Source organism: Artemia sp. Qi Xiang Cuo, unplaced genomic scaffold, assembly GCF_049724085.1.
Source record: "Artemia sp. Qi Xiang Cuo unplaced genomic scaffold, ASM4972408v1 HiC_scaffold_2954, whole genome shotgun sequence".
Lineage (NCBI taxonomy): Eukaryota > Metazoa > Arthropoda > Branchiopoda > Anostraca > Artemiidae > Artemia > Artemia sp. Qi Xiang Cuo.
Window position 1 is genome coordinate 1028955 of NW_028300808.1, and position 27296 is coordinate 1056250.

Consider the following 27296-nt stretch of genomic DNA (forward strand, 5'->3'; position numbering starts at 1 on the left):
GGGGGGGGGGGGGCTAGTGACCCTTCAAGCAAGTTCGTCTATTAAAAATGGCACAATACTACTCAATTTCTCATTGAATGTGCCCCTTGTGAAGTTTCTACGACAACTCTATCTATAAAAACCATATCTGCCTCCACGGCATAAATTATAACCCTCGCCCTGGGGGATCGGGGGGTTTGTCATCCTCAAAGACATAATATTCGGAACTGTCAACTACGTTGAACGATATGGCTATCTCTAAACTTTAATTGAATATGTTTGGGAAAATGGTGGGCATGAGAGGGGGTTAGTTGGTTTCCATTCTATTTTGACTATTAAAAAGGGAACTAGCCCTTTCAATTTCCAATCAAATGAGCCCTTTTTGAAATTTCTTCTACAAAACTTTCTATAAAAACCTTATATGCCCCAAAGGGCATAACTTACAATCATTGACTTGAGGGTTGTGAGGGTGTTATCATCCTCAAAGACTTAATTTCCAGAACTTAACCGTTTTATTTCAAAGTATAAGAACTATGGAGTCACTCTACAAAGTATTACTCTATACGTGAATGTTAAGGCTCAGTCATTTTCCTTAGCCGGTTTATTTTTAAATTTATCATAACAAGGAATCACTCTATATGGAATCACACAGAATCACTCTATAGCTGAAGGCATGGTTATAAGCTGTTTGTTTCCATTGGAGTGTTTATTCTTAAAATTTTAAGAAAGATAGAATCATTCTACGTTGAATCACTCTAAAGCTAAATCGTTAAGAGCTGTTTGCTTCCTCTGGCTGGTTAAATTTCAAATTCATTAGAATAAAGGAATCACACTATAACTAGAATCATTTTGCAGCTAAAAGTGTGGTTAAGACTTTGTCAATTCCCTTTGTCGGTTTACTTTTAATTTCAAAAGAAAAAAGAAATCACTCTACAAATATAATCACTCTTTAGCTAAATATATGATTAAGAATTGGTTGTTTGCCTTAGCCGGTTTAATTTTTTATAATCAAAAGAACTAGGAAATCACCATGTAGCTTCAGATATGATTAATAGTGTTAGTCGTTTCCCCTAGCCAGTTTATTTTTAGAGTCATAAAAATTATGGAATCATTTTGTATATTATCACTTTATAGAGGAATTTGTGGCAAAGAGTTAGTAGTTTTCCTCAAATCGTTTATTAGTAAATTCATAAGAATTATCAAGTTTTCAAGAAGTACTTGGAAACAAACTGTAGATAAGGAGCGATGCCGATCAATATTAACCAAAACTATAAGAAACAGATTCTTGATAATATTCGATATATCAAAATAATCAAATTTTGATGCTTATTCAAAATATATAAAATTCATAAAGTTTAATATTACCAATCAAAAATTATATTCCTGAGAAAATTATCCTAATTTTTCAAAAACGTGGGAAACATCTCTAAACATCAAGAGATGTTAATGAAAATCACGCCCTGAGATTCAGCATATTAGAGAACCCTACTGTAGAGGTTCTAAGCTCCTATACACAAAAGTATGAAATTTTGAACTTCTTGCTAGAAGCAAGATCACAGGTGCGTGTTTATTTGTTGTTTTTATTTCAAGGGGTGATTGAATCAAAAAAGTGATCCTAGAAGATCGGAAGACCGCTCATCACAAATGTCGTAAAAATACAGCAATGTGGTACCTCACGTGTCTTCAAAGTACATTTCAAATCGCGAACCGAGCTCGAGTTTTTACTTCTAAATTCTGGAAAAATACACTACCAGAAACTACCAGCACAGCCTTTTGTATTTTTGCCGAAACGGTGTTATAAGTATCATTTAGTTGATCATCTTGCAGCTGGGCGCACAAATCAACCAAATTGTTCGAAGTGTGGATCAACTGATCACACTTCCGATCACCTAAACAAGTGCAATTAGGCAGCCTTCTGCACGAGCTGCAACTCAAGTGGACACACATGCTATAGCGTGCGCTGTCCTACAAACAAGTCTACTAGGTCTGATATGAAATCCGGTGTTTCTCGAATTTCATGAACCTTTTGTCTTGGAATATAAACGGCAACTTTGCTGACCGATCTTTAATAATAACTGAAATGCCGAAAACCAGCCGTATCGTAAGTGTTCAAGAGCACTTTGCCCTTTCCATTGTCTGTGAATCAGTTAGACACTTTTCAGTCTCATTTGATGTATCTTGTTCCTGCTGAGCGTAAGCAGGCCCTTGGTCGACCCTCTGGTGAACTTGTAACTTACGTTCGGAGAGATAGTGAGTCAAAGATTTTATTCTCAACGCATAATATCCTTGCAGTGCAAGTAGGTGGTAATTTAGTAGTAGTTAACGTGTATCTGCCGACAGATTACCGGGATAACCATTCAGATTCACATTTTGCCACCACTACATAAACTGCTCAGATGTCAAATGCAGTTCGTCCAGCTGAGGAAGCAGCTGTGCCAAAATGACAAATCAAAACAGGAACACAAGTAAAAGGGTGGTCACAAAATACGGCTTTAGTTGATGCGTGTGATAAGGCTAAATTCCAGCTCTCAATATGAAAAGATTGTGGATTTTCACAAACCGGAATAGTGATTGGAACCAGGCTTCACACCAAACGTAAATTTGCCATAGAGCTAGCCAATCATCGCGCAGAAATTATTTGTAGGTCATCAGAAATTGCTCTACAAAACCCCAGTAATATTTGCAGGTCCATGCAAGATAAAAAAAAAACAGCCATTGATGCAACGTCAATCCCCTTAGAGTCATGGAAAGAACACTAAGAACAAGAGTTTTCACCCCTGTGAGCAGAAAAAAGCACAAAATTCAAATCTTATCTAAATAACCAACTATCACATGCAAGTCTCACCGATCGTGTTGTATCAGTTTCCGACATTTGGAACACCGTCCGTCATCTTGAAAAAAGAGAACTCAAGGCATTTACAAAATTTCTGCAGTCCTACAAAATCCGTCGTTTCTGCTTATTTTACATTTAACCCACATATACAGATGATTTTTGCACAAGGTATTGTTCCTAGTACGTTCTGCGTCGGAAGTCTTACACCGGTACCAAAAAAGGGAAAGCCTCCTTGGGAATGCACATCATTTCGACCTATTACAGTATCTACCACTTTTTGCAAGATATTTGAACTTTTTATTATTGAGGAAATTAATACGAAATGCTACACACCGCCTTTCCAGTTCGGTTTTAAGCCTTAGCTTGGTTGTGGACATGCTTTAAGTGCGGTGGTTTCATTGGACATGGTGGTTTTCATTAAGTGCGGTGGACTATTGGATGCCAAAGATTTTGGCGAATCTGTCGCTCTTGGCATACATGATGTACGACGAGCTTTTGACTCATTAATACACGAACAGATTGTACTTGAAATGGCCAAGCACGGCGTCCAATATGACACACTCCTGCCGCTGAGAGATATGTATGAAAACCTTGAGGCCGAAACCAAGATCAAGTATGAGAAGCAAACAGATTCTGTTAGAAGCCCAGTAAAGAAGGGTGCTTGTCAAGGTGCACCCACTTCTGCTCCAGCTTTCAATAATAGCGTGATTCCTGCACAATAAAATTATCTAAAATCTTGCATTTCTAAAAGTATAGATCTTTCCCTAGTTTGCTTTGCTGATGACTTATGAAACATTGCCCGTGAACTTGGAAGAATTGAAGAAAATTAAAAAAATTTTGAAAGAGAGTATGCAGCTATTGGTCTTGAATTCAACGCTTCGAAGTCACAAGTGCTATTGTTCAACTGGCCTGAATCGCTAAAGCCCGAATCCGTCACGCTCGGAAACACTAACATAGCACCAGCTGACCATATTACATATTTAGGGTTACCCATTGGTCAGAGACTATAGCACATAAGAGCACTACTCATTAACTATCTCGAGAAACGAACGAGCTTTGCATATAGCAAAATGATAGCAAAGAAATTCAGCTTTAACCGAATGATACTAGCACGGCTCTATAACGCACTGCTCCTCCCTCACTTTTTGTACCTTAGCCCCTTCTGGCGAACTTTCCCGCAAACTACGAAGCACAGATTACGGTCGATATTCTTTAAATATGAAAAATACCTACTAAGGCTTCCACCCTGTGCACGCCATACTTACCTGGTCAGAAAATACAAAATAGCAGATCCCAAGCTTACAATAGAAAAACAAATACAACAGTTTAACAGGAAAATTATTGGTCACCAGTGGCATGTGATTTTCCAGCAATAGTTCATGCTACGCACTGTCATTGGTAGAAGTTATTGCTGTTATGTAGTTGGTGCATTTACCTTTATTCAAGTGTATTTTTCTTTATTTTGTGTTTGTTGTACTCCGTCTTTTTTGTTGTCTTTTTTTGAGTTATAAATAAATAATAATAATAATAATACAAGAGCTCATTTGATTGGAAATCAAAAGTTCTAGTGCTCTTTCTAAGTGATCAGAAATATTGGAGGGCAGCTAGCCCCCCTCCCACTCCCATTTTTTCCCAAAGTTCTCCACTCAAAATTTTGACATGGCCATTTTGTTCAGCATGGTTGAAAGATATAACGATTATGGCTTTGAGGATGACTTGACACCCCCCCGCCTTCGGGGACGTGCTGAAAAAATGAATTTTGTCCATTGTATATACATAGTATTGGCTACTGGGAAGTGCAATGGCGTTTTGGGGGGGAGGGGGATTTTGAGGGGCGGGGCACTTACGGGGGGGACGTTCATGGGAGCGTTTTCATGGGGACTGGGAATTTTACATGGAGGGGGAGGTGGCTTTCTCAGTATTAATTAAAAAAAACTACAAGAAATTAAATTAAAAATGTATTTTTTTTAACTGAAAGCAAGGAAAAATTAAAACTTAAAACGAACACTACTTATTATGTATATGAGGGGGGGGGGTTGACCTGATTAATTTAAAATAAAATTAATTTATTTTACAAAAAAAAAACAAAAAAGTCCAAAAAATCCATAAATAAAAACCCAAAGGTTTGTTTACGATGGCTACAAACCCATTCTTATACAGCTCTACAACTACTACATAATAAAAAAGAAATAACATTCAACATTCTAATCATTCTCAATTATCACCCAAAAGGTAACGCTTCAATCTTCTCTTTAGTTGGCTTACATTACCAGCTTGTTTAATACTATCTGGGAGGGAATTCCACACCCCTGGTCCTGCAAAACGAGGCAAAAACGCAGCCTGTTGAGTACTCCAGAGCCCAGACGCAAGATCATTTGCATTTCTGGTCTCATAACAGTGATAAGATGAACTAGCTCTAAAAATGACCCAAAATACTTCCGGTGAACACTTATTCAAACATTGATGTATAAAAATTGCATACTGGTAATCCCGTAACTGATATATATTTAAAATTTATAAACTTGTAAAGCAATGAAACTATTGAGAGGAAAGGAAATAATAAAAGAAAAATATAATTAAAAAAAGGTGTGAAACCGAGAATTTTGTCAGTCAATGGAAAACATGAAAATGAAGAACAACCAAATATTTCGACAAGGACCTCCGCCAAGTCGTCCTCAGTGCTAAACAAAAAAGAAGAAGAAAAAAAAATTTAACCTTTTGAAGTTTACCTGACAAAAAGAGAATAGACACTGAATAGAAGCCAGGCAGAAATCCATGAAAAAAGGATTTACCAAGATGATTAAGCAGGAATTCTTTGCCTTGCAATAGTTTTAGCTTGCCTAGAATTTCTGTTTCCATTAGATATGCAAAAAGGTTCTCTTAAATTAGACTGTGAGAAAATATTGATTGAGTCTTTTAATATTAAATTGTTATAAATTGCGCGTAATGAAATATCTCCAATGTCTATATTTATAGCCAAATTTCTGAATATATATTTTTTTATCTCAATTACCTCTTTAAAAGATTGCGGTTGGCCATTTACATGAGACATCAAAGTTGCCTCAAAGACATCAAAAGTTGCCCACAAAGACATAAAAAAAAATTAAAACATGAGAGACATATTGCTCTCTTCCGAGTCAACTTTGACTTTTTGATGGGCTTTTTGCAGCACTTGGGATCACAACTTTTGAGGAGGAAACTTTGATATCTACTGTAAATGGCCTACCCAATCTTTCAAATAGGTAATTGAGATCAAAAAATATATATTCAGAAATTTGGCTATAAATTAATTGAAGTGCCACTTAACGTCTTTTCCATTTTTTTTTTATTTACAAAATTTTATTTAGCGATTTTTATCTTGCTAATCTGGAATCTTTGGATAATTGAGCTGCAGCAACGTTTCCATTCTACGATACTCTTTGTATTAATCTCTAAAATTACTAAGATTGGAGAATAAGTGCTATGAGCCGAAATAAGGGTTGTAATTATTTTAAAAATGGCCTTAAATTTACACCATGCTTAGTTATGAATGCCATCTCAGCTTGTTGACAAAATGTCAGAGACATAATTTGCATTACCAAAGTCTGAAATAAAACAACTCGCAGCACATAGATCGAAAGTGGTGTTTCATAGTGACCAACTCAAGGAGCATAGGTAGCTTAAAAACGGGAACTTTAACTAGCATAAGAAAAATTGACACTGCCATCTACCGCTACGCATTATTTGCCATTTTTTTTCAGTGTCATTATAAGGGACATTGAGAGCTTTTTTTTGACCCTGGTACCAATTTCTATTTTGCAATACCCTTAGCATTAATCGCTAAAATCATAAGATTACAGAACAACTGTAATAAATTAAAATAAGGTGAGTAACTGATTAAGAAAAAACTTTTAATTTTCACCATAGCTCTTTTCGAATGAAATCTCACCTTGTTTGATATATGAGAGATAATTTGCAATGTCAAATTCCGATATCAAAACAGATTAAGTAATTAAATCGAAAGTGGTGTTTCATTTAAGGTTGTATTTATAGGCATTAAAAGTTACTAATTACAAGTAAAATTGTATTTGTCACACATAAATTTATTACATTTATTTATTATTAATGTGTACTTCTTATTATACATTTATTTATTGATTTTATCATTTAGATTTTAAGATTAAGTTTATATTTATATATTAAATATATTTTCGTAATATTTTGATTTTAGCGATTAATGCTAAGAGTATTGCAAACTAGAAACTAGAACCTTATATTCATATATATATATATATATATATATATATATATATATATATATATATATATATATATATATATATATATATATATATATATATATATGAACATGCAACTGGTACTTTGGTACATGTACATGCAACAGGTAATGAATTTTTTATAATAATTCATTATTGATTATTAATCAAAAAATCAATCTTAAAACGAGTAAAATTTAATTTGAATATGAAAATCAGAGTTCAAACAAGAGTTTGCCTGCTCTCCCTTTCTAACTGTAAGAGTCTAAAGAATATGCCCTAGATGTAAGAAATACCATGGATATAGAAAGTGCCTTTGGCACTTGGATGCAGGAAATATCTTCTGTATTGGAAAAATCTTTGGTATTTAGAAATGGATTCAGACGACTCAACCAAGGATGATTTCTACCTTACTCTGACCTGATGTCTCACGACAGCGTCTCCCAAAGATATAACAGTTCTTCTATGTGACTTCAACACCACTGTACGTGATGATGTGGATGCTTGGCCTGAAATAATTTGTCCTCTAGACCTTGACTCACTTAATGATGATGGCCTTCACCTTCTTAAAACCTAATAGCCTAGACAAAACAAATAGCATTAAAGTTGTCTAAAGGCACACCTACCTGTCTTCCCAATTTCCTCAGATAGATCGCTACTCCCCAAGCTGCAAGCAAGAATTTTCACAGCGTGTTCTACCATGGGTAAGCTAAACCGTCACCTTTGGCGAAAATCGAACATCAGTCTTTCAACTAAACTGTGGAATTTCAACACCCTCGTTTTATCTGTAATGCCTTGTGGAGCTGAAACATGTCATGCATCACTTGCATCACTAAAGACCATCAATGTATTCCAGACAAATAGCCTGAAAAGGATTAAAGGTCAAAGTTGGCCTAATGTTCTGAGTAATGAAAAGCTGTTGCCCCCCAACCAGTCTCCAGATTTCTACCCAAGCAGCTGAGTGTACCTTAAAATTGTTCGGAAACATACTTCGAATGTCTCTGCACTTACCAATAAAGACGTTAACCCTCTTAAAATCATTTGGAAGTGATCCTGCAGCCGATAGTAGAAATGATGGTCCAGCAAACTGTCCGACTTCCTGGTGATGGCAAACATCAGACCAAGTGAAGCGCAAACGCTCGTACTGGACCAAAGCTGATGGAGGAGGTAGTTGTCATTCTCTACGCTGAACAGTGGCCAGCAGGATACCTAAGTCAAAGTAAGTCAAGTAAGTCCTTTTGTGTATTTTATGTGACTGAAAATATTGTCTGCATTGAAAATATTTTATACAATACACGACGTCGTTGCAATACTATTATGTATCTGTTTCGCTCTTTAAATGTAAGGGAATGAAACGTCATTTACATGATTCCTTTTTAATTAAAGCTATAGAGTATTGACAGTCAAAGATTGTAAGTCGTGTCCATAGACCTCCGAAATATTCCCATATCCGATCGGGTGGGTTTATGCCCAGTGTTGTGAACTATGGACTGTCACTTGTTTTCTAAACAGAGACAAATTTGAGCCTTTACTTGATATCATGAAGTCAAAATGGACCTTAAATTAGTAGTAGTGCCTTTTTAAAATTATGTTTTTTTTTTATTGGACCGTTAACTTTTGCCTCTACTTGTCTTTTGTAATCTTGGAACACACATTGCCAAACTTTTGCTTCTTTTAATTGTTCAGGCGGTGGAAGAAAAACTTCTTTTTATTCCAACGATTTATGATTTATAACACCTGTAACTTTTGATTTTTACCCATGGTGAATTTAATTTTTTTTGGGCTGTTTTATCTCGTCTTGTCTTTTGTCATAATTAGAAGCAGTGCCTTTGTAAAATATGAATTTTTTTATTGGACCCTTAACTTTTGCCTCTGCTTGTCTTTTGTCATCTTGGAACACAAATTGCAAAACTTTTTGGGTCTTGTCTCATTTAACATTCCAGGTTTTGATTTTTACCCATTGTTTATTTCATTTGTTTTGGGCTGTTTTATCTCGGCTTGTCTTTTGTCGTTATGAAATACATATCGCCAAACCTTTTTTTTTTTTTTAACAAAGGTATGGTAGGCATTTATGACTTTATACATGTAAAAATAAAATTATAAAAGATATCATTTTTAATTCTGATAGGGCTAACTCTTAAAAAGAGCACTAGAGCGTCTGATTACCAATCCAATGAGCCCCCTTTGAAGTTTATTTGACCACACTTTCTATAAAAACTCTATATGTCCCCAGGGAACAACTTACAACCCTTGTACTGAGGGCTGGGGGGATTTTTATCCTCAAAGATATAATTTCCTGACCTTTTTAATAGGCTTAACAAAATGGCTATATCAAAATTTTGATTCTAAGTGTTTGGGGAAATGATGGGCGTGGAGGGAGACATTTGCCCTCTGATCATTTTTGACTAATAAAAAAGGCACTAGTCCTCTCAATTTTCAATCAAATGAGCCCTTTTTGAAGCTTCTACGGCAAAACTTTCTAAAAAAACGTTATATGCTCCAAGGGCATAACTTACGACTTTTGTCTTGAGGGTTATGGGGGGAGGGTTGTCATCCTCAAAGACATAATTTCCAGACCTTTCAACGACGTTGAACAAACGGCCCATACAAACCTGGTGATCGAGGGTGGTTGGGGAAAGGATGGGCGTCGGGGGGGGAGTCTCCCTCTCATTGCTTTCGACTATTAAAAAGGGCAATAGCCCTCACTATTTCCAAATGAAAGAGCCCTTTTTGAAGTTTTTACGACAACGCTTTCTATATGACATTATTTGTCCCTAGGCCATAACTTACAACCTTAGCCCTGAGGGCTGTTAGGGATTGTCATACTCAAAAACATGATTTCCAGACCCTTCGGCTACATTCAACAAAATTGTTATATAAAAATGTTGATCGGAAGTGTTTGGGAAAATGATGGGTATGGGAGGGAGGGGGGGGAATTCGCCCTACGATTACTTTTGACTATTAATAAAAGCACTAGCCCTCTCAATTTCCAATTCAATGAGTCTTTTTTGAAGTTTTTACGACAAGGCTGGCAAAGACCTAATTTTCAGAACTTTCAACTACGTTGAACAAAATGTCTATCTCAAAATTTTGATTGGATGTGTTTGGGGAAATGGTAGGTTTGAGAGGGGCGTTAGTTGCCCTCCAATTACTTTCGAACAATAGATAGGGCACTAGCGCTTTCAATTTTCAATCGAACGAACCCTTTCTCAAGTTTCTACAACAACGCTTTCTATAAAACATTATGTGCCCCAGGGCACAACATTGAACCCGTACGCTGAGGGCTGTCGGGAGAATTCTATCCTCAGAGAAATAATGTCCAGACTTTTCTGCTACGTTGAACAAAATGGCAATCTCAAAATTTCGATTTGAGGTTTTTGGGGAAATGGTGGGCTTGGGGGTTGTGAGTTTTACTCCAATCACTTTTGACTATTATAAAGGGAACTAGCTCTTCGAATTTTTCGAAGTTTCTATTACAATGCTCTGTAAAAATCTTAAATGCCCCTAGGGAATAACTTACCACCCTTAACCTGAGGGCTGTGGGTGGGGGGTAGTAGATTATCCTCAAAGACCTAATTTCCAGACCTTTCATCTACGTTGAACAAAATGGCTATATCAAAATTGTGAATGGATGTCTTTGGAGAAATGGTGAGCCTGAGTGGGGGGCTACTTGCCCTCCAATCACTTTCCACTATTAAAAAGGGCTCGAGCCTTTTCAATTTCCAATCGAATGATCTCTATTTGACGTCTCTACGAAAAGGCTATCTATAAAAATCATATAGGTCCCCGGGGCATAACGTACAATCCTAGCCCGGGGGGGTTTGGGGGGTGTTGTAATTCTCAAAATCATAGTTTCCAGACCTTTCATCTACGTTGAACAAAATGACTATCTCCAAATTATAATTGAATTTGTTTGGGGGAACGGTGGACATGAGAGGGGTGTAGTTTCTCTCCAATCACTTTCGACTATTAAAAAGGGAACGAGCCCACTCAAATTAAAATCCCATGGGCCCTTTTTGAAGTGTCTACGACAACACTAGGGTATAACTTAAAACCCTTGCCCTGAGGGCTCTTAGGGGGTTGTCATCCTAATAGACCTAATTTCCAGAACTTTTAAATAAATTGAACAAAATGCGTCTCTCAAAGTGTTGATGGGACTTGCTTGGGGAAATGGTGGGCGTGAGAGGGGGGTTAGTTGCCCTCCAATTACTTTCAACTATCAAAAAGGGTACTAGCCCTTTGAATTTTTAATGAAATGAGCCCCTTTTTGAAGTTTTACGACAACGCTTTGGTAACACACACGATAACATGATAAAATTCCATCCCTCTTAGTGAAAAATTAATATGACCAAAACCATTATGCTCAAGAAAAGAGCTTATAGAATGCCTACCAATCACTTACTCCTATTAAAAAAGGCCCTAGCCATTCAATTTCCAATCGAATGAGACCCTTTTGAAGTGTTTACGACAACGCTTCTTATGGAAACCTTATATGCCCCCAGGGCATAACTTATAACCCATGCCCTGAGGGCTGTGGGGGGGGGGGGATGTCATCCTCAAAGATCTAATTTTTCAACTACGGTGAACAAAATAGCTATATAATAATTTTTATTTGATGTGTTGGGGGACAGGTTGGCGCGAGAGGGGGGTAGTGGACCTCCACTCACTGTTGAAAAGTAAAAATTGCACTAGACATTTCATTTTCCAATCGACAGAGCCCCTATTGAAGTTTTTACGACAATCCTTTGTATGAACACCTTATATGCCCCCCGGGGAGAACTTAGAACCCTGGCCCGGCGGGCTTTGGGGGGGGGTCAAATTAAAATACAAAAGTTTAAGAAATTTAAACTAACTTGAAAAAAAGATCGATTTAAAAAATTTTATGGTAGGTGTGTTGGGAAATTGGGGGCGTGAAAGGGAGGTTAGTTGCTCCGCAATCAGTTTCGACTAGCCTATTAAAAAGGGCACTAGCCCTTTGAATTTCCAATCGAATTATCCCTTTTTGAATTCTTTACGAAAACACGTTCTACAAAAACCTTATATGACCCCAGGGCAAAACTTACAACCCGTGTCCTGGTGGGTTCGGCGGGTTTTGTCATCCTCAAACTCACAATTTCCAGAACTTTGAACCACGTTGAATAAAATGACTATTTCAAAATCTTAATTGAATGTGTTTAGGAAAGTTTTGGATGTGAGAGGGAGATTAGTTGCTCTCCATTCACTTTCGACTATTAAAAAGGGCACTAGCCTTTTCAATTTCCTATCAAAAGAGCCCCTTTTGAAGTTTCTATGACAACACTTTCTGAAAAAAACTTTATATGCCCCCAGGGTATAGCTTAAAACCCTTACCCTGACGGCTCTGAGGGGGTTGTAATTCAAAAAGACCTAAGGTCCAAAACTTTTAACTACGTTGAACAAAATAAGATTTCCAAATTTTAAGTGCATGTGTTAGTAGAAATTGTGGGCGTGAGAGGGGGGTTATTCACCCTCCAATTACTTTCAACTATTAAAAAGGGCACTAGCCCTTTCAATTTTCAATCAAATGAGCCCTGTTTGAAGTTTTACGACAATAGATTCTATAAAAACTTTATATGCCCCTGGGCATAACTTAAAACCCTTGCCCTGAAGGCTGTGGGGGGTTGTCTTCCTTAAAGACATAATTTCCAGAACTGTCAACTACGTTGAAATAAATGTGGGCATGAGAGGTGGGTTAGTTGCCCTTCAATTACTTTCGAATATTATAAAGGCCACTATTCACTTCAATTTCCAATGGAATCAGCCCATTTGAAATTTCTATGACAACTTTTTCTATAGAAACCTTATATATCCTCAGGGCATAACTTACAAGTCTAGCCCCGAGGGCAGTGGGAGAGGGGGGGGGGGGGTTCATCCTTAAAGACCTAATTTCCAGAACTTTCAACTACGTTGCACAAATTGGCTATCTAACAATTTTGATTGTATGTATTTTAGGAAAAAGTGGGCGTGAGTGGGGTACTAGTTGCCCTCCAATCACTTTTGACTATTAAAAAGGGCACTAGCCTTTTGAATTTTCAATCAAATGCGCCCTTTTTCAAGTTTCTACGAGACAGCCTTCAATAAAAAACCTTATATGCTCCAAGAGTATAACTTATAACACTTTCCCTGAGGGCTCTGATAGGGTTATCATCCTCAAAGACCTAATTCCCAGAATTTTCAACTACGTTGAACAAAATGGCTATATCAAAATTTGATTGGATGCGTTTGGATAAATGGTGGACATGGAAGGGGTGTTAACGGCCTTTCAATCACTTTTGACTATTAAAAAGGGCGCTAGCCACTCCAATTTCTAATTGAAAGAACCCTTTTTGAAGTTTATACAACAACTTCTTCAATACGAAGTTCCCTGGCCTAAAACCAAAAATATAAAATAATACATTGTGCCAACATCGTTCTTTACTTATGTAGCGCAATTGGGCTGCCTGAGATAGCGGTAACTCTAGTGGCAGCAGTACTATAAACGTATTGCCGTTGGGTCAATTGAACCTCATTTTCATAAAGTCCTGGAAGTTTCAACTTAACACAATTATCCATTGCTATATCATATGTGATAAGTCTTTTCTATAAACTGTATTTTCATATACCCCTTAAAATATTCATCTTAATGCTCTTGGCCTTATAAATAGTTGCAATAGAAGTAGTAGTTGAAGTAGAAGTGGTAACAGCTGTAACCATGATTACAACTGCTACTAACTCAAAGGTTGTATTTAATAGCATAGTAAATATGTAAATAATGGCCTGTACATTCAAAAAAAGAGTAGTCAGTATTTGGAGATCATGGGAGGACTCACTCACCTCAAATTTTTTTTGAAATTATTTTTGAAGAACCCTAAAATTATTTCTATTACTTAAACAGAATTTATAGTTACTGCTCATTTGATAATTTTTTCTCAATAATAAAATCATGTGTCCTAAGTAATCGTTTTGGGCAAAAAGTTTTGACAGGATTTCTAGAGCACAATTTCCATAATTTTTTTTTTGTACATATTTTTAATTATTTTTTACAGTTTTTTCAATTTTTTTATTGACTTGAAGAAGCTAATGACCGCTCAGATATAGGAGTCCGTTTTTAAATATAAACGGAAAGGTCTAGTTGTATCTGTAAGTATCTTTAACTATATATTACTTTTACCATAGTAGTTGTGACTATAAGTAGTTTTTCCTTAAAGCATCCTTATGTTAGTCTCGAGTTTGTAGTGCTAAAGCTTTATTTTTCTCTTCAATCTTATTATCTGTTTTTCAGGGCTTATGGTTTACACATTAGTTACTTAAAAACTAAGTACTAATGGGATATTATGAAGCCAGGACAAATTATAAAGAAACAATTAAACGAAGAGTACAGAAAGAATAAAAAGAAAGATGAGAAACTGAACAAAGTAGTAGCAGATGTATTTTTGACCCCTGCACAGAAAGCGATTGTAGATTGTGATCATCCCTTTTTACAGATCATAGGTCTACCAGGGACTGGAAAAACCTATTGCTTAATACTAAAGATGGTCAATGTGTTTTTTTAACTTTGGCAGTTATATAGCTTACAAAAGAACACAACAAATGAGTTAATCATAGTGTTTCATAGTAATAAGAAAACAGTAGAGTGGATTAGAGAAATATTTTGGCAAACTGTCAAGAGACAAATTGAACGACAGAGTAATAACAAAAAAGAAAAAACTAGTTTAGAAGAATTTTCGAAACTAATAAAATTCATTGGTGGCAGTGACGTTGTTGATATTAACACAGCATCTGTTTCACGCTGGAGAATATGACGTCAGAAGCTTTAAAGTGTTTTGTGATGATCTAAATTGGGGCTGTGGAAAATTTGATAGCAAAATTAGAATATTTCAAATTTATAACATAATTGCCAAGTCTACTTTCTGCTGGTTGACATCGTATTCAGAAATGCCAACTCTTTATGCAGTTTCTCGAATTAGAAAAAAGATAGATGATTCTTATCACTCTGCACGTCTCAAATATATTCTAAGATATACAAGCAGCATATACAGACTAATAAAGCAACTTGATGGTACATATCTTAGAAAGAATGGGTGGATTACTGGAATTGATTCTAACCCAGGAACTCGAATTATTGGAGAAAAACCTCAGTTTATTTGTGTAGAAGATTGTAACGCAGTGAAAGAGAAGGTGGAGGAGCTGCTTCACAGATTGAATGAAGAAGGACTTAGGAGAGATGAAAGAGCTGTTATCAAAACTGGGGTGTCGAAGGACATAATTAAGGATATTTTGCAAGAAGATTCTACAATCGTAAATAATCCATTCATAAGTCCGTAAGTAAAAATAATGACTAGTTTATTGATTTGATCTTGGAGGTTCTATAATAAAGGATGTGAAGAATCTCTTCTCATCTATGATGAGTAAGAAGTAATAGTTGTAGGGCAATAGTTCAATTGCCCTATTGTGAAGATATATTGTGAATAGTTCAATTGCCCTATTGTGTATATATATATATATATATATATATATATATATATATATATATATATATATATATATATATATATATATATATATATATATATATATATATATATATATATATATATATATATATATATATATATATATATATATATATATATATATATATATATATATATACATTTCAAATTCTTTTTCATCAACCTCTTTTTCCCCCGATATATAATTTACTTTTACCCCCATCCCCAAAATAACAATATAAAAAAAAAAGAAATGAAAAACTCTACCTTTACAAAAAAAATAATAATAGGTAGAATGTCTCATTATCCCTTCACTTCATTTCCTTTACCTTTATTACTCATCTTACCTTTCCCCTTTGGCTGCTCAAAGATAATTTCCTTATTATTACTACCTTTAAACTATCTCGAGCGAGACCGTTTTTAGCCTCTTTTATCATCTAGCGGAAGTCCGGATTCCGTCTCCTCGGAACGATTCAACAGTGACCAAACTCCCCCACATCACGTTGGTGAGTGGGAACAAGAATTTTCCCCTTTGCACGTTTTGATATTTTTGCTGAAAAATGTGTCCTGGGTCGCGCCAGGGTTGAGATAAACTGAACGGTGGATTGGGTTCTCCCTCGATTGCGGCCTGTGTTCGGGGTCGTACCCTAATGGAGGGAGGGGTACTTAGGGTTCTCTAGCGGTGACATGGAACCCAATCATCAGAAGATATTGTGTGTTTAGTATGCATCTCAAATCATCGCTATATGCATTTTCTCATGGTGATACCGTAAATAATGCCCCCGAAAGATGTCACTGTTAACACCTATCAAAAATTCAATTGAAAAATTGGATGTGTAAATAACTTGTTACGATACTGTGCCGCTTAACATCAATTGACCTGTGTCTGCTTGGAATGATAGCCCGCTTGTATGGTGAACAATAAAAATCCTTACATCCATAAAAATAAAACAACACCTCAAATGTCCTTCTGAACTCGAGTTAAAAAAATAATAAAAGAATATGAAAAAATAGGGTTAAAGTGAACGAGTACAGCCACTAGCATATTTCATGCCATTTTGAGAAAAAAGTAACCTAAAATGCATCCCTGGTGTAGCTCTTGACTCAAAGTTTTACGGCTTATTTAAATTACATAGACAATGTATTCCCTTAAATTCAATTATAGTATGTATGAAAGCCCCCATGCTTCCGATATTTGGAAAGTTTGTTTCTTTATTATATACACCATTGGACTAAAAATGAAGATATTTATAGACAGTTTCGATTAGCTATGGCTAAGTTTGTTAAAGACGAGTTAGTTTCTTGCAAAACCACATAAAATCAGAAAAAATGTCAAATGTTCCTTTATTAGCTACGCAATTGGACTAAAAATGAAGAAATTATACACAGTTTCAATTAGCTATGGGTAAGTTTGTTAAAGACGAGCTATTTTCCTGCGAAACCACATAAAATCAGAAAAAATGTCAAATGTTTCTTTATTAGCTACGCAATTGGACTAAAAATGAATAAATTATGCACAGTTTTCTTGCGAAACCACATAAAATCAGAAAAAATGTCAAATGTTTCTTTATTAGCTACGCAATTGTACTAAAAATGAAGAAATTATACACAGTTTCAATTAGCTATTGGTAAGTTTGTTAAAGACGAGCTATTTTCTTGCGAAACCATACAAAATCAGGGTCTCATACATTGTTTAATATTTTCATTAGCTAATTTTTAAAAAAGAAGGACATAAGAATGTACCCAATGAACCCTTGAATCATCCCTCACCCCCCTAACATTTCTTAAAGTTTTAATAAGTCGCATCCCGTTTTGAACATTTTCTCTAGCTTGTTTGAAAGTATCTTTGGTTCACTCCTAAGACATAACTATAAATTTTTATCATTATTACATATCGATAATAATGCACTTAATTCCTGACGAGATATATAAGTGTACCCAATGAGCACTTGAATCACCCCCCCCCCCTAAAAATAATACTTGGATAAGATTTAGAAGACTGTGGTTGATATTTTAAATAGATAATTTTTAAAAATAAGGTCATAAGAATGTACCCGATGAACCTTTTACTTATCCCCCACCCCCCTAAAAATATGAAATTTTTTATAATTCGCCTATAGGGTTTAATATTTTTCACTATATAATTTGAACATAGATTTGTTTCACTCCTAAGAAATTATATAACTTTTTATCATTATTAGATATCACTAATAGTGCAATCCATTCTGGTGGAAATAAGCTTGAAAAGTTCTCACATGACACCTGGTCTATAGAAACAATGAACTTTTCAATGTTTCGTGAACGTCTGCAAACTGTTTCTAGCCATTTATTTTAACAGATCCGTCAAAAATGTGTTTGGAAAAAGACGTTTTCGCTGTATCTTAAATTTTTATAGTGACAAAAATTTCTTTTAATATGGATTTTATTGCTAGATGTTTGCATGAATAGCTGATGCGCTAAGGTTCGTAAATAGAAATAGTTATAATGAGGAAACATTTTATGTCCTGGGGCGTGGGGATGGGGTGGTACTTTTAAGAAAAAATTGGGTAACTTTCTAAATGACATATTTGAAAATGTTAGATAAAAAGTAACAGGATTGGATGTTCATACCATCTGCTTGTCTAAATTTTGAACGATGAGGTCAAAGTTGACGTTCTGCTAACTTTTTTCTTACACATTTTTAACCCTTAATTTTAGCCTCTATATTGAAAATTGGGGGATTTACTCAAAAAAGTTGGGGTGGTAGGAAGGGGTCTTGGGGATTGGGGATCGGTGGCCCCTGGAGGTTGAGGTGCAGTGTGGTTAGAGTCATTGATGGTTCATACTTATAATTCTCTCACTAATCCAATAGTGTGTAGTTGTTTATTATAGCGATCACAGAGTTTCACCACAAATCATCTTCTAAAATGTCTCAAACTGTTTCACCCAAAAAAACCTAAAATGTCGATTAAATTGTTTTGCCCAAAAAATCCCCTAATTGTAATTTTTGAATTTTCCTTTTTTCGGCATCATTTTGCGATGTAAGAGAAACCTTACGTAAATCCATTGACCTAGAAAGAGGTCTCAATGATTTTGCCCCGTTAGAAGCTTTTATCTGGCAATGATGTAAACTTCTGTCTGTATTCAATGGGCATTGAAACATTTAACGACATAACAATCAAAAAACAGAACCATCAAACAATATAAAACCACATAACCAACAAACAATATAACCATCAAACAGGTCTAGAAAGAGGCACGTGATCTTGTTAGTCCAGGGATCCTAGACCTCTGATTGGCTGAATTTTGTTCGTCCTGTATGTTAAGGACGCCCTTAGTTATTCACCCAGAACTGGTAGCCCCCCTTCTACTTGAGTTCTTTTTAAAGTTTCTACGACAACGCTGGCAAACACCTAATTTTCAGAACTTTCAACTAAGTTGAACAAAATGTCTATCTCAGAAAATTTGATTGGATGTGTTTGGGGAAATGGTGGGCGTGAGAGGGGCGTTCGTTGCCCTCCAATCACTTTTGACTATTAAATAGGGCACTAGCCCTTTCAATTTCCAATTGAATGAGCCCTTTTTGAAGTTTCTGCGACAACGCTTTCTATAAAAACTTATTTGCCCCCAGGGCATAACTTTAAAATCTTACACTGAGGGCTGTGGGGGGAATTTGCTCCTCAATGACATAATTTCAGGACTTTCCAACTACCTTGAACAACATTACTAACTCAAAATTTTATTGGATGTGTTTGGGGAAATGAGGGGTGTGGGAGGGGTGTTAGTTTTCTTCCAATCACTTTTGACTATTTAAAAGGGCACTGCCCCTTCGAAATTTCAAACTTTTCAAAGTATCTTCGACAAAACTCTCTATAAGAAGTTTATATGCCATCCAGGCACATCTTACAACCCTTGCTGTGAGGGGTTTGCGGGGGGGGGGGAGTTATCAAAATCAAAGAAATAATAACCAGAAAATTCAAATACGTTGAACAAAATGACTGTCTACAAATTTTTATTGGATGTGTTTGGGTAAGGGGTGGGCGGGAGAGGGGGGGTAGTTGCCCTCCAATCACTTTCGACTATCAAAAAGGGCACTAGCCCTTTAAATTTCCAATCAAAAGAGCTTTTTTTGAAGTTTCTAAGACAGCACTTTTTATAAAAATCTTATAAGATCCCAGGGAAAAACTTATAACCCTAGCCATGACGTCTCTGAGGGGATTATCATTCACAAAGATCTAATTTCTATTCATTTCAACTCTTTTGAACAAACTGACCGGCTAAACTTTTCGAGTGGAGGTTTTTGGGGAAGCGGGTGTCTTGAGAGGGAGTTTAGTTGCCCTCCTATCACTTTCGACTATCAAAAGGGTGCTAGCCCTTTAAATATCCAATCGAATAGCTTTTTTTGAAGTTTCTATGACAGCACTTTCTATAAGAACCTTATATGATCCCAGGGTATAACTTATAACCCTTGCTTTGAGGGCTCTGAGGGGGTTATCATTCTCAATGACCTAATTTCTAGAACTTTCAACTACGTTGAACAAAATGCATATCTATAAATTTTGATTGCTTGTGTTTGGGGAAATGGCGTGAGGGGGGGGAGGACTCGTTACCCTTCAAGCACTTTCGTCTATTAAAAAGGGTACTATTCTTCTCAATTTCTAATTGAAGGAGCCCCTTGTGAAGTTTCTACGACAACACTATCTCTAAAAACCTTATATGCCTCCCCGGCATAAATTATCACCCTCGCCCAGAGGGTTCTGGGGTTTTTCATCCTCAATGAAATACTGTTCGGAACTGTTAACTCCGTTGAACGATATGGCTCTCTCGAACCTTTAATTAAATATGATTGGGACCATGGTGGGCATAAGAACGGGGTTTGTTGGTTTTCATTCAATTTTGGCTATTAAAAAGGAAACTAGCCCTTTCAATTTCCAATCAAATGAGCCCTTTTTGAAATTTCTTCTACAAAACTTTCTATAAAAACCTTATATGACCCAAAGGGCATAACTTACAATCATTGACTCGAGGGTTGTGAGGGGGGTATCATCCTCAAAGACATAATTTCCAGAACTTAGCCGTTTTATTTCAAAGTATAAGAACTATGGAGTCACTCAACAAAGTATTACTCTATACGTGAATGTTAAGGCTCAGTCGTTTTCCTTAGCCGGTTTATTTTTAAATTTATCAAAACAAGGAATCACTCTATATGGAATAACACAGAATCGCTCTATAGCTGAAGGCCTGGTTATAAGCTGTTTGTTTCCATTGGAGGGTTTATTCTTAAAATTTTAAGAAAGATAGAATCATTCTACGTTGAATCACTCTAAAGCTAAATCCTTAAGATCTGTTTGCTTCCTCTGGCTTGTTAAATTTCAAATTCATTATAATAAAGGAATCACACTATAACTAGAATCATTTTGCAGCTAAAAGTGTGGTTAAGACTTTGTCAATTCCCTTTGTCGGTTTACTTTTAATTTCAAAAGAAAAAAGAAATCACTCTACAAATAGAATCACTCTTTAGCTAAATATATGATTAAGAATTGGTTGTTTGCCTTAGCAGGTTTAATTTTTTATAATCAAAAGAACTATGAAATCACCATGTAGCTTCAGATATGATTGATAGTGTTAGTCGTTAGTCGTTTCACACTTCCGATCACCTAAACAAGTGCAATCAGTCAGCCTTCTGCACGAGCTGCAACTCAAGTGGACACACATGCTATAGCGTACGCTGTCCTACAAACAAGTCTACTAAGTCTGATATGAAATCCGGTGTTTCTCGAATTTCATGAACCTTTTGTTTTGGAATATAAACGGCAACTTTGCTGACCGATGTTGAATAATAACTGAAATGCCGAAAACCAGCCTTATCGTAAGTGTTCAAGAGCAGTTTGCCCTTCCATTGTCTGTAAATCAGTTAGACACTTTTCAGTCTCATTTGATGTATGCTGTTCCTGCTGAGTGTAAGCAGGCCCTTGGTCGACCCTCCGGTGAACTTGTAACTTACATTCGGAGAGATAGTGAGTCAAAACTTTTATTCTCAACGCATAATATCCTTGCAGTGAAAGTAGGTGGTAATTTAGTAGTAGTTAACGTGTATCTGCCGACAGATTACCGGGATAACCATTCAGATTCACTTTTTGCCACCACTACATACACTGCTCAGATGTCACATGCACTTCGTCCAGCTGAGGAAGCAGCTGTGCCAAAACGACAAATCAAAACAGGAACACAAGTAAAAGGTTGGTCACAAAATGCGGCTTTAGTTGATGCGTGTGATAAGGCTAAATTCCAGCTCTCAATATGAAAAGATTAGGGGTGTCCACAAACCGGAATAGAGATTGGAAGCATGCTTCACACGAAACGTAAATTTACCAAAGAGCTAGCCAATCATCGCGCAGAAATTATTTGTAGGTCATCAGAAATTGCTCTACGAAACCCCAGTAATATTTGCAGGTCCATGCAAGATAAAAAAAACAGCCATTGATGCAACGTCAATCCCCTTAGAGTCATGGAAAGAACACTAAGAACAAGAGATTTCACCCCTGTGAGCAGAAAAAAGCACAAAATTCAAATCTTATCTAAATAACCAACTATCACTTGCACGTCTCACTGATCGTGTTGTATCAGTTTCTGACATTTGTAACACCGTCCGTCATCTTGAAAAAAGAGAACTCAAGTCATTTACAAAATTTCTGCAGTCCTACAAAATCCGTCGTTTCCGCTTATTGAACATTTAACCCTCATATACAGATGATTTTTTCACAAGATATTGTTCCTAGTACGTTCTGCGTCGGAAGTCTTGAACCGGTACCAAAAAAGGGAAAGCCTCCTGAGGAATGCACATCATTTTGACCTATAACAGTATTAACCACTTTTTGCAAGTTATTTGAACTTTTGATTATTGAGGAAATTAATACGAAATGCTACACACCGCCTGTCCAGTTCGGTTTTAAGCCTGGGCTTGGTTGTGGACATGCTTTAAGAGCGGTGGTTTCAGTACTATTGGATGACAAAGATTTTGGCGAATATGTCGTTCTTGGCATACATGATGTACGACGAGCTTTTGACTCATTAATACACGAACAGATTGTACTTGACTTGGCCAAGCACGGCGTCCAATATGACACACTCCTGCCGCTAAGAGATATGTATGAAAACCTTGAGACCGAAACCAAGATCAAGTATGAGAAGCAAACAGATTCTGTTAGAAGCCCAGTAAAGAAGGGTGCTTGTCAAGGCACACCCACTTCTGCTCCAGCTTTCAATAATAGCGTGATTCCTGCACAATAAAATTATCTAAAATCTTGCATTTCTAAAAGTATAGATCTTTCCCTAGTTTGCTTTGCTGATGACCTATGAAACATTGCCCGTGAACTTGGAAGAATTGAAGAAAACTAAAAAAATTGAAAGAGAGTATGCAGCTATTGGTCTTGAATTCAACGCTTCGAAGTCACAAGTGTTATTGTTCAACTGGCCTGAATCGCTAAAGCCCGAATCCGTCACGCTCGGAAACACTAACATAGCACCAGCTGACCATATTACATATTGAGGGTTACACATTGGTCAGAGACTATAGCACATAAGAGCACTACTCATTAACTATCTTGAGAAACGAACGAGCTTTGCATATAGCAAAATGATAGCAATGAAATTCAGCTTTAACCGAATGATCCTAGAACGTCTCTATAACGCACTGCTCCTCCCTCACTTTTTGTACCTTAGCCCCTTCTGGCGAACTTTCCCGCAAACTACGAAGCACAGATTACGGTCGATATTCTTTAAATATGAAAAAAAACTACTAAGGCTTCCACCCTGGACACGCAATTCTTACCTGGTCAGAAAATACAAAACAGCTGATCCCAAGCTTACGAGAGAAAAACAAATACAACAGTTTAACAGGAAAATTATTGGTCACCAGTGGCATGTGATTCTCCAGCAATAGTTCATGCTACGCACTGTCATTGGTAGAAGATATTGCTGTTATGTAGTTGGTGCATTTACCTTTATTCAAGTGTATTTTTCTTTATTTTGTGTTTGTTGTACTCCGTCTTTTTTGTTGTCTTTTTTTGAGTTATAAATAAATAATAATAATAATAATAATACAACTGCTCATTTGATTGGAAATCACAAGTTCTATTGCTATTTCAAAGTGATCAGAAACACTGGAGGGCAGCTAGCCCCCCTCCCACTCCCATTTTTTCCCAAAGTTCTCAACTCAAAATTTTGACCTGGCCATTGTGTTTAGCCTGGTTGAAATATATAATAATTATGACTTTGAGCATGACTTGACACCCACCAGACTCCGGGGACGGGCTGAAAAAATGAACTTAGTCAATTGTGTATATATAGTATTGACTAGTAGGAAGTGCAATGGCGTTTTTGGGGGGAGGGGGATTGTTATGGTAGGTGCACTTACGGGGGGGACGTTCATGGGAGGGTTTTCAGGGGGACAGGGACTTTTACATGGAGGGGGAGGTGGCTTTCTCATTATTAATTAAAAAAAACTACAAGAAATTAAATTAAAAATGTATTTTTTTTAACTGAAAGCAAGTAAAAATTAAAACTTAAAACGAAAACTACTTATTATGTATATGAGGGGGGGGGTATACCGTATTAAATTAAAATAAAATTAATTTATTTTACATAAAAAAAAAAAACAAATTTAAAGCAGCCATATATAAAAACCCAAAGGTTTGTTTAAGATGGCTACAAACCCATTCTTATACAGCTCTACAACTACTACATAATAAAAAAGACATAACATTCAATATTCTAATCATTCTGAATTATCACCCAAAAGGTAACGCTTCAATCTTCTCTTGAGTTGGCTTACATTACCAGCTTGTTTAATACTATCTGGGAGGGATTTCCACACCCCTGGTCCTGCAAAACGAGGCAAAAACGCAGCCTGTTGAGTACTCCAGAGCCCAGACGCAAGGTCATTTGCATTTCTGGTCTCATAACAGTGATAAGATGAACTAGCTCTAAAAATGACCCAAAATACTTCCGGTGAACACTTATTCAAACATTGATGTATAAAAATTGCTAACTGGTAATCCCGTAACTGATATATATTTAAAATTTATAAACTTGTAAAGCAATGAAACTATTGAGAGGAAAGGAAATAATAAAAGAAAAATATAATTAAAAAAAGGTGTGAAACCGAGAATTTTGTCAGTCAATGGAAAACATGAAAATGAAGAACAACCAAATATTTTGACAAGGACCTCCGCCAAGTCGTCCTCAGTGCTAAACAAAAAAGAAAAAAAACAAAGCCAACAAAAATTTAACCTTTTGAAGTTTACCTGACAAAAAGAGAATAGACACTGAATGGAAGCCAGGCACAAATCAATGAAAAAAGGATTTACCAAGATGAATGAGCAGGAATTTTTTGCCTTGCAATAGTTTTAGCTTGCCTAGAATTTCTGTTTCCATTAGATATGCAAAAAGGTTCTCTTAAATTAGACTGTGAGAAAATATTGATTGAGTCTTTTAATATTAAATTGTTATAAATTGCGCGTAATGAAATATCTCCAATGTCTATATTTATAGCCAATTTCTAAATATATATTTTTTGATCTCAATTACCTCTTTAAAAGATTGCGGTTGGGCCATTACAGTATAAAACAAATGTTACGACTCAAAAAAAAGTTAAAAAAGTGACACATATGTATATATTACAAGTAAACTTTGCCTTTTTTATGGGCTTTTTTCCTCACTTGGTAACATTACTTTTTAGGAGCTACCTTTGATATCTACTGTAAATGCCCTACCCAATCTTTCAAATAGGTAATTGAGATAAAAAAATATATGAACAGAAATGTGGCTTTAAATTAATTGAAGTGACACTTAACGTCTTTTCCATTTTTTTTATTTACAAAATTTTAATTAGCGATTTTTATCTTGCTAATCTGGACTCTTTGGATAATTGAGCTGCAGCAACGTTTCCATTCTACGATACTATTTTTATTAACTCTAAAATTACTAGGATTGGAGAATAAGTGCTATGAGCCGAAATAAGGGTTGTAATTATTTTAAAAATGGCCTTAAATTTACACCTTGCTTAGTTATGAATGCCATCTCAGCTTGTTGACGAAATGTCAGAGACATAATTTGCATTACCAAATTCTGAAATAAAACAACTCGCAGCACACAGATCGAAAGTGGTGTTTCATAGTAACCAACTCAAGGAGCATAGGTAGCTTAAAAACAGGAACTTTAACTAGCATAAGAGAAATTGACACTGCCATCTAGCGCTACGCATTATTTGCCATTTTTTTCAGCGTCATTATAAGGGACATTGAGAGCTTTTTTTTGACCCTCGTACCAATTTATATTTTGCGATACCCTTAGCATTAATCGATAAAATCATAAGATTACAGAACAACTGTAATAAATTAAAATAAGGTGAGTAACTGATTAAGAAAAAACTTTTAATTTTCACCATAGCTCTTTTCGAATGAAATCTCACCTTGTTTGATATATGAGAGATAATTTGCAATGTCAAATTCCGATATCAAAACAGATTAAGTAATTAAATCGAAAGTGGTGTTTCATTTAAGGTTGTATTTAAAGGCATTAAAATTCACTAATTACAAGTAATATTGTATGTGTCACATATAATTTTATTACATTTATTTATTATTAATGTGTACTTCTTAATATACATTTATTTATTAATTTTATCATTTAGATTTGAAGTTTAAGTTTATATTTATATATTAAATATATTTTCGTAATATTTTGATTTTAGCGATCAATGCTAAGAGTATTGCAAACTAGAAACTGGTATTAAGGCCAAAAACAAGCTATTAGTATATATATATATATATATATATATATATATATATATATATATATATATATATATATATATATATATAATATATATATATATATATATATATATATATATATATATATATATATATATATATATATATATATATATATATATATATATATATATATATATATAATATATATATATATATATATATATATATATATATATATATATATATATATATATATATATATATATATATATATATATATATATATATATATATATATGAACATGCAACTGGTACTTTGGTACATGTACATGAAACAGGTAATGAACTATTTATAATAATTCATTATTGATTATTAATTAAAAAATCAATCTTAAAACGAGTAAAACTTAATTTGAACATGAAAATCAGAGTTCAAACAAGAGTTTGCCTACGCTCCCTTTCTAACTGTAAGAGTCTAAAGAATATGCCCTAGATGTAAGAAATACCATGGATATAGAAAGTGCCTTTGGCACTTGGATGCAGGAAATATCTTCTGTATTGGAAAAATCTTTTGTATAGAAAATACCTTCGGCTTAGAGAATGCCTTGGGTATAGGGTTTTAGTTCAGGACTTTGGCGTAGAGACTCTCTTGTGTATATTAAATGGCTTGGATAAAGGAAAGGCCTTGTTTCTGGAAATACCTTTTTTATGGGGATTGTCTTGGAAATAAAGAGGGCTTTGGGTTCCATGGACATAAAAAAGGTAACTACAAGAGATAGTCACACTTAAAAATGTTCTTAGTTTGATATTTAACATCATTTCATCTTAATCAGATCCTATAGTCGAGCCAAAATTTTAGTTAATTTGCAAAACTATTTTTCAATGTTTGGGAGAATTGATTTGGAATTATATTGTTTGTGACTACTTCTAAATGCCATTCTGTTGACCCAAGTTTCTTATCATAAAGAAACGCTAAGCCCTG